Genomic DNA, 10,005 nt, shown 5'->3' on the forward strand with positions numbered 1-10,005 from the left:
ACAAATGAGTAACCAAAGGGCCAACTCATTAACTGAAATTTCAAAGAGGCAACTCATTAACTGAAATTTTGAACATCGACAACTGGTTAACCAAATGTCAGAGCGACAAATGAGTAACCAAGCAGGCAACTGATTAACTGAAAACTTGTCATTCACATTTGGGACGGAATTCACGATGGGAATGTATTCGGCCCCCTTACCGGGCCTTGGGGTGCTGCTTTCCCGCTTGTGGAACCGAGTTGGGGTCGTCAAATGGCCTGGTGCATTGTTTGAAACACTGGTTAATGAGTTGTCAAGGTCGGAAATCATAGAACATAAGAGCAGCTCATTAACTGAAATTTTGAACATCGACAACTGGTTAACCAAAAGCCAGAGCGACAAATGATTAACCAAGGAGGCAACTCATTAACTGAATTTCGAACATCGACAACTGGTTAACCAAAAGACACAGGGACAAATGAGTAACCAAAGGGCCAACTCATTAACTGAAATTTCAAAGAGGCAACTCAATAACTGAAATTTTGAACATCGACAACTGGTTAACCAAAAGCCAGAGCGACAAATGATTAACCAAGGAGGCAACTCATTAACTGAATTTCGAACATCGACAACTGGGTAACCAAAAGACACAGGGACAAATGAGTAACCAAAGGGCCAACTCATTAACTGAAATTTCAAAGAGGCTACTCATTAACTGAAATTTGAACATCGACAACTGGTTAACCAAATGTCAGAGCGACAAATGAGTAACCAAGCAGGCAACTGATTAACTGAAAACTTGTCATTCACATTTGGGACGGAATTCACGATGGGAATGTATTCGGCCCCCTTACCGGGCCTTGGGGTGCTGCTTTCCCGCTTGTGGAACCGAGTTGGGGTCGTCAAATGGCCTGGTGCATTGTTTGAAACACTGGTTAATGAGTTGTCAAGGTCGGAAATCATAGAACATAAGAGCAGCTCATTAACTGAAATTTTGAACATCGACAACTGGTTAACCAAAAGCCAGAGCGACAAATTATTAACCAAGGAGGCAACTCATTAACTGAATTTCGAACATCGACAACTGGTTAACCAAAAGACACAGGGACAAATGAGTCACCAAAGGGCCAACTCATTAACTGAAATTTCAAAGAGGCAACTCATTAACTGAAATTTTGAACATCGACAACTGGTTAACCAAAAGCCAGAGCGACAAATGATTAACCAAGGAGGCAACTCATTAACTGAATTTCGAACATCGACAACTGGTTAACCAAGAGTCAGAGCGACAAATGATTAACCAAGGAGGCAACTCATTAACTGAATTTCGAACATCGACAACTGGTTAACCAAGAGTCAGGGCGACAAATGATTAACCAAGGAGGCAACTCATTAACTGAATTTCGAACATCGACAACTGGGTAACCAAAAGACACAGGGACAAATGAGTAACCAAAGGGCCAACTCATTAACTGAAATTTCAAAGAGGCAACTCATTAACTGAAATTTTGAACATCGACAACTGGTTAACCAAATGTCAGAGCGACAAATGAGTAACCAAGCAGGCAACTGATTAACTGAAAACTTGTCATTCACATTTGGGACGGAATTCACGATGGGAATGTATTCGGCCCCCTTACCGGGCCTTGGGGTGCTGCTTTCCCGCTTGTGGAACCGAGTTGGGGTCGTCAAATGGCCTGGTGCATTGTTTGAAACACTGGTTAATGAGTTGTCAAGGTAGGAAATCATAGAACATAAGAGCAGCTCATTAACTGAAATTTTGAACATCGACAACTGGTTAACCAAAAGCCAGAGCGACAAATGATTAACCAAGGAGGCAACTCATTAACTGAATTTCGAACATCGACAACTGGTTAACCAAAAGACACAGGGACAAATGAGTAACCAAAGGGCCAACTCATTAACTGAAATTTCAAAGAGGCAACTCAATAACTGAAATTTTGAACATCGACAACTGGTTAACCAAAAGCCAGAGCGACAAATGATTAACCAAGGAGGCAACTCATTAACTGAATTTCGAACATCGACAACTGGGTAACCAAAAGACACAGGGACAAATGAGTAACCAAAGGGCCAACTCATTAACTGAAATTTCAAAGAGGCTACTCATTAACTGAAATTTGAACATCGACAACTGGTTAACCAAATGTCAGAGCGACAAATGAGTAACCAAGCAGGCAACTGATTAACTGAAAACTTGTCATTCACATTTGGGACGGAATTCACGATGGGAATGTATTCGGCCCCCTTACCGGGCCTTGGGGTGCTGCTTTCCCGCTTGTGGAACCGAGTTGGGGTCGTCAAATGGCCTGGTGCATTGTTTGAAACACTGGTTAATGAGTTGTCAAGTTCGGAAATCATAGAACATAAGAGCAGCTCATTAACTGAAATTTTGAACATCGACAACTGGTTAACCAAAAGCCAGAGCGACAAATGATTAACCAAGGAGGCAACTCATTAACTGAATTTCGAACATCGACAACTGGTTAACCAAAAGACACAGGGACAAATGAGTCACCAAAGGGCCAACTCATTAACTGAAATTTCAAAGAGGCAACTCATTAACTGAAATTTTGAACATCGACAACTGGTTAACCAAAAGCCAGAGCGACAAATGTTTAACCAAGGAGGCAACTCATTAACTGAATTTCGAACATCGACAACTGGTTAACCAAGAGTCAGAGCGACAAATGATTAACCAAGGAGGCAACTCATTAACTGAATTTCGAACATCGACAACTGGTTAACCAAGAGTCAGGGCGACAAATGATTAACCAAGGAGGCAACTCATTAACTGAATTTCGAACATCGACAACTGGGTAACCAAAAGACACAGGGACAAATGAGTAACCAAAGGGCCAACTCATTAACTGAAATTTCAAAGAGGCAACTCATTAACTGAAATTTTGAACATCGACAACTGGTTAACCAAATGTCAGAGCGACAAATGAGTAACCAAGCAGGCAACTGATTAACTGAAAACTTGTCATTCACATTTGGGACGGAATTCACGATGGGAATGTATTCGGCCCCCTTACCGGGCCTTGGGGTGCTGCTTTCCCGCTTGTGGAACCGAGTTGGGGTCGTCAAATGGCCTGGTGCATTGTTTGAAACACTGGTTAATGAGTTGTCAAGGTCGGAAATCATAGAACATAAGAGCAGCTCATTAACTGAAATTTTGAACATCGACAACTGGTTAACCAAAAGCCAGAGCGACAAATGATTAACCAAGGAGGCAACTCATTAACTGAATTTCGAACATCGACAACTGGTTAACCAAAAGACACAGGGACAAATGAGTAACCAAAGGGCCAACTCATTAACTGAAATTTCAAAGAGGCAACTCAATAACTGAAATTTTGAACATCGACAACTGGTTAACCAAAAGCCAGAGCGACAAATGATTAACCAAGGAGGCAACTCATTAACTGAATTTCGAACATCGACAACTGGGTAACCAAAAGACACAGGGACAAATGAGTAACCAAAGGGCCAACTCATTAACTGAAATTTCAAAGAGGCTACTCATTAACTGAAATTTGAACATCGACAACTGGTTAACCAAATGTCAGAGCGACAAATGAGTAACCAAGCAGGCAACTGATTAACTGAAAACTTGTCATTCACATTTGGGACGGAATTCACGATGGGAATGTATTCGGCCCCCTTACCGGGCCTTGGGGTGCTGCTTTCCCGCTTGTGGAACCGAGTTGGGGTCGTCAAATGGCCTGGTGCATTGTTTGAAACACTGGTTAATGAGTTGTCAAGTTCGGAAATCATAGAACATAAGAGCAGCTCATTAACTGAAATTTTGAACATCGACAACTGGTTAACCAAAAGCCAGAGCGACAAATGATTAACCAAGGAGGCAACTCATTAACTGAATTTCGAACATCGACAACTGGTTAACCAAAAGACACAGGGACAAATGAGTCACCAAAGGGCCAACTCATTAACTGAAATTTCAAAGAGGCAACTCATTAACTGAAATTTTGAACATCGACAACTGGTTAACCAAAAGCCAGAGCGACAAATGATTAACCAAGGAGGCAACTCATTAACTGAATTTCGAACATCGACAACTGGTTAACCAAGAGTCAGAGCGACAAATGATTAACCAAGGAGGCAACTCATTAACTGAATTTCGAACATCGACAACTGGTTAACCAAGAGTCAGGGCGACAAATGATTAACCAAGGAGGCAACTCATTAACTGAATTTCGAACATCGACAACTGGGTAACCAAAAGACACAGGGACAAATGAGTAACCAAAGGGCCAACTCATTAACTGAAATTTCAAAGAGGCAACTCATTAACTGAAATTTTGAACATCGACAACTGGTTAACCAAATGTCAGAGCGACAAATGAGTAACCAAGCAGGCAACTGATTAACTGAAAACTTGTCATTCACATTTGGGACGGAATTCACGATGGGAATGTATTCGGCCCCCTTACCGGGCCTTGGGGTGCTGCTTTCCCGCTTGTGGAACCGAGTTGGGGTCGTCAAATGGCCTGGTGCATTGTTTGAAACACTGGTTAATGAGTTGTCAAGGTCGGAAATCATAGAACATAAGAGCAGCTCATTAACTGAAATTTTGAACATCGACAACTGGTTAACCAAAAGCCAGAGCGACAAATGATTAACCAAGGAGGCAACTCATTAACTGAATTTCGAACATCGACAACTGGTTAACCAAAAGACACAGGGACAAATGAGTAACCAAAGGGCCAACTCATTAACTGAAATTTCAAAGAGGCAACTCATTAACTGTAATTTTGAACATCGACAACTGGTTAACCAAAAGCCAGAGCGACAAATGATTAACCAAGGAGGCAACTCATTAACTGAATTTCGAACATCGACAACTGGGTAACCAAAAGACACAGGGACAAATGAGTAACCAAAGGGCCAACTCATTAACTGAAATTTCAAAGAGGCTACTCATTAACTGAAATTTGAACATCGACAACTGGTTAACCAAATGTCAGAGCGACAAATGAGTAACCAAGCAGGCAACTGATTAACTGAAAACTTGTCATTCACATTTGGGACGGAATTCACGATGGGAATGTATTCGGCCCCCTTACCGGGCCTTGGGGTGCTGCTTTCCCGCTTGTGGAACCGAGTTGGGGTCGTCAAATGGCCTGGTGCATTGTTTGAAACACTGGTTAATGAGTTGTCAAGTTCGGAAATCATAGAACATAAGAGCAGCTCATTAACTGAAATTTTGAACATCGACAACTGGTTAACCAAAAGCCAGAGCGACAAATGATTAACCAAGGAGGCAACTCATTAACTGAATTTCGAACATCGACAACTGGTTAACCAAAAGACACAGGGACAAATGAGTCACCAAAGGGCCAACTCATTAACTGAAATTTCAAAGAGGCAACTCATTAACTGAAATTTTGAACATCGACAACTGGTTAACCAAAAGCCAGAGCGACAAATGTTTAACCAAGGAGGCAACTCATTAACTGAATTTCGAACATCGACAACTGGTTAACCAAGAGTCAGAGCGACAAATGATTAACCAAGGAGGCAACTCATTAACTGAATTTCGAACATCGACAACTGGTTAACCAAGAGTCAGGGCGACAAATGATTAACCAAGGAGGCAACTCATTAACTGAATTTCGAACATCGACAACTGGGTAACCAAAAGACACAGGGACAAATGAGTAACCAAAGGGCCAACTCATTAACTGAAATTTCAAAGAGGCAACTCATTAACTGAAATTTTGAACATCGACAACTGGTTAACCAAATGTCAGAGCGACAAATGAGTAACCAAGCAGGCAACTGATTAACTGAAAACTTGTCATTCACATTTGGGACGGAATTCACGATGGGAATGTATTCGGCCCCCTTACCGGGCCTTGGGGTGCTGCTTTCCCGCTTGTGGAACCGAGTTGGGGTCGTCAAATGGCCTGGTGCATTGTTTGAAACACTGGTTAATGAGTTGTCAAGGTCGGAAATCATAGAACATAAGAGCAGCTCATTAACTGAAATTTTGAACATCGACAACTGGCTAACCAAAAGCCAGAGCGACAAATGATTAACCAAGGAGGCAACTCATTAACTGAATTTCGAACATCGACAACTGGTTAACCAAAAGACACAGGGACAAATGAGTAACCAAAGGGCCAACTCATTAACTGAAATTTCAAAGAGGCAACTCATTAACTGTAATTTTGAACATCGACAACTGGTTAACCAAAAGCCAGAGCGACAAATGATTAACCAAGGAGGCAACTCATTAACTGAATTTCGAACATCGACAACTGGGTAACCAAAAGACACAGGGACAAATGAGTAACCAAAGGGCCAACTCATTAACTGAAATTTCAAAGAGGCTACTCATTAACTGAAATTTGAACATCGACAACTGGTTAACCAAATGTCAGAGCGACAAATGAGTAACCAAGCAGGCAACTGATTAACTGAAAACTTGTCATTCACATTTGGGACGGAATTCACGATGGGAATGTATTCGGCCCCCTTACCGGGCCTTGGGGTGCTGCTTTCCCGCTTGTGGAACCGAGTTGGGGTCGTCAAATGGCCTGGTGCATTGTTTGAAACACTGGTTAATGAGTTGTCAAGGTAGGAAATCATAGAACATAAGAGCAGCTCATTAACTGAAATTTTGAACATCGACAACTGGTTAACCAAGAGTCAGAGCGACAAATGATTAACCAAGGAGGCAACTCATTAACTGAATTTCGAACATCGACAACTGGTTAACCAAAAGACACAGGGACAAATGAGTAACCAAAGGGCCAACTCATTAACTGAAATTTCAAAGAGGCAACTCATTAACTGTAATTTTGAACATCGACAACTGGTTAACCAAAAGCCAGAGCGACAAATGAGTAACCAAGGAGGCAACTCATTAACTGAATTTCGAACATCGACAACTGGTTAACCAAAAGACACAGGGACAAATGAGTAACCAAAGGGCCAACTCATTAACTGAAATTTCAAAGAGGCAACTCATTAACTGAATTTCGAACATCGACAACTGGTTAACCAAATGTCAGAGCGACAAATGATTAACCAAGCAGGCAACTGATTAACTGAAATTTTAAAATTGACAACTGGATAACCAAAAGTGGGAACTCATGCTTCGGACGGGCTTACATACGGCAGGCTGACGCCCGGCAGAGGCCCGGGCTTCGCCTCCCTTGCGTAAGCGACCGTCTCCGAATCGATTAAAGGCGTAAAATCGGAGTTCAGAGCGGGAAAAATTTTTCCCGAAAACGGCCGGAAAAAAAAAAATGTCTCCTTTTCCGCCGAGCAGGGTGGCATTCGAACGGGCACGGGAAGCCGCGTCTAACGGTGTAAAAACGGCTTGGCTCCGACGCGGGAGTGCGGAGATATGGCCGTTCAAAGTTGTACTGGAAGTCCGGAAGGAGAAAAATTTGACTGCCTGTAGCCGAAAAAAGTTCCAGCGGTCGGTCACAAAAGTCAAATCCGTCCCGCTGATTTGACACTTGTCATTTCTGGCAGGGGGGATTGGCGGGGTACCTGGAGAATGGTAGGAGGTGGTTTTTCGAGACTTTGTCTGTTTTCCAGATTACTGTCTAGGGCCTCCAGGTCTGCAGAGACCGACCCGGGCTGCCGTCCAACCGACTTTTAACCCTTTTTGGGTGGAAATTTATTTCCATTTTTAACCAATTTTCGGGTTTTTGGTCGGGCTTAAAAACGGCAGCCTGACGCCCGGCAGAGGCCGGGGCTTCGGCTCCCTTGCGTAAGGGACCGTATACGAAACGATTAAAGCCGAAAAATCCGAGTTCAGAGCGGGAATTTTTTTTCCCGAAATCGGCCGAAAAATAAAAAAATTCTCCTTTTCCGCCGAGCAGGGCGGCATTCGAACGGGCACGGGAAGCCGCGTCTAACGGTGTAAAAACGGCTTGGCTCCGACGCGGGAGTGCGGAGATATGGCCGTTCAAAGTTGTACTGGAAGTCCGGAAGGAGAAAAATTTGACTGCCTGTAGCCGAAAAAAGTTCCAGCGGTCGGTCACAAAAGTCAAATCCGTCCCGCTGATTTGACACTTGTCATTTCTGGCAGGGGGGATTGGCGGGGTACCTGGAGAATGGTAGGAGGTGGTTTCTCGAGACTTTGTCTGTTTTCCAGATTACTGTCTAGGGCCTCCAGGTCTGCAGAGACCGACCAGGGCTGCCGTCCAACCGACTTTTAACCCTTTTTGGGTGGAAATTTATTTCCATTTTTAACCAATTTTCGGGTTTTTGGTCGGGCTTAAAAAACGGCAGCCTGACGCCTGGCAGAGGCCGGGGCTTCGGCTCCCCTTGCGTAAGGGACCGTATTCGACCCGATTAAGCCCCGAAAATGGATCCAAATGTCGGCCGACCAAGTAAGCTTGCTGGGGAGAGAGACTAAGTGCCGGGCTGGGCACCTCATTAACCAGTGAAAAGTTTTGGCTGCTGGAGAGACTAAGTCCCAGCCTGGGCACATCATTAACCATAAATGAAAAAGGCGAGGCCGAGTCTGGTGCATGGCTAACTGATTAACCAAATTGGCAAGGCCCGGGCTGAAAGTGAATGAGCGACCCGTGGCCAGGGGGCTGGAATGCGGGAGAGAATCCAACCCCCAAAATATGGAAGTCCGATGAGAAAATATTCGGCCGCCTTTTGCGGGCCTCGGGTGTTGCTTCCCGGCCTGGGAAAGTGAGTTGCTCCCGCCGAATTGACATGTGCATTTAACGATTTCGAGACATGATTAACCAAAACGCGGAAGTCCGATGAGAAAATATTAGGGCCCTTCAAGCGGGCCTCCGGTGATGCTTTCCGGCTTGGGAAAGTGAATTGCTCCCGCCGAATTGACATGTGCATTTAACGATTTCGAGACATGATTAACCAAAACGCGGAAGTCCGATGAGAAAATATTCGGCCGCCTTTTGCGGGCCTCGGGTGTTGCTTCCCGGCCTGGGAAAGTGATTTGCTACCGCCAAATTGACATGTGTCATTTCTGGCAAGTGTCTCAGGACATAGTTAATGAGTTGCAGTTTGGGAAATCATTAACCTCGTCGGAAGTCCCGATGAAGAAAAAAAAAAGTGCCATTTGCGGGGATTTGGGTGCTCCTGGTCGGATAGAGGTGGCCGTTTGACCCGCTGATTTGACACTTGTCATTTCTGGCAGGGGGGGTTGGCGGGGTGCCCGGAGATTTTCGGGAACACGATTTTCAGAACAAAATTCACTCAGCGGGAGCACTTTGAAAATGCCCGAAAAGTGTTACTTTGCTAAAAGGCTCATTTTATCAATATAGAGACCTTTCAAAGAGTATTGGAAAGTCATATTAAAGTGGTTTTGTGGCTTTTATGACTTAATGACCAAAAACTCTAAGTGTGAATCTGAAATCGTAGACAGACAGCAGAAACATATAAATAATTCCAGCGTCTAAGTTTCATTTGCTGTCTGTCACACAGGTGCCTCTGAACCGGTCAGGGCCTGTGACCCCACTGAGCTTGTGTTTTGTGGCTTATGCACACGCAGTGTTTGCACCAAGTTCCCCTGTGTTGTGCGCTCAGTGGGCCCGTCCAAGACAGCAGAAACAAGATGTACATGCCAGCGTCTTTAAAGTTTCATTTGTTGTCTTGTCACACAGGTGCCTCTGAACCGGTCAGGGCCTGTGACCCCACTGAGTTGTTTACTGGGGCTAATGCACAAGCAGTGTTTTGTCAGAGAGTTCCACTGTGTTGTGCGCTCAGTGGGTCCGTCTAAAATGACAAGACAGCAGAAACATTCCAGCGAGTTTCATTTGTTGTCTTGTCACACAGGTGCCTCTGAACGGGTCAGGGCCTGTGACCCCCGCTGAGTTGTTTACTGGGGCTAACGCACAAGCAGTGTTTGTCAGAGAGTTCCACTGTGTTGTGCGCTCAGTGGGTCCGTCTAAAATGACAAGACAGCAGAAACATTCCAGCGAGTTCCATTTGTTGTCTTGTCACACAGGTGCCTCTGAGCGGGTCAGGGCCTGTGACCCC

The sequence above is a fragment of the Somniosus microcephalus genome, unplaced genomic scaffold (genome assembly GCF_052327205.1).
Source record: "Somniosus microcephalus isolate GS21.2 unplaced genomic scaffold, FLI_Smic_1.0 scaffold885, whole genome shotgun sequence".
Lineage (NCBI taxonomy): Eukaryota > Metazoa > Chordata > Chondrichthyes > Squaliformes > Somniosidae > Somniosus > Somniosus microcephalus.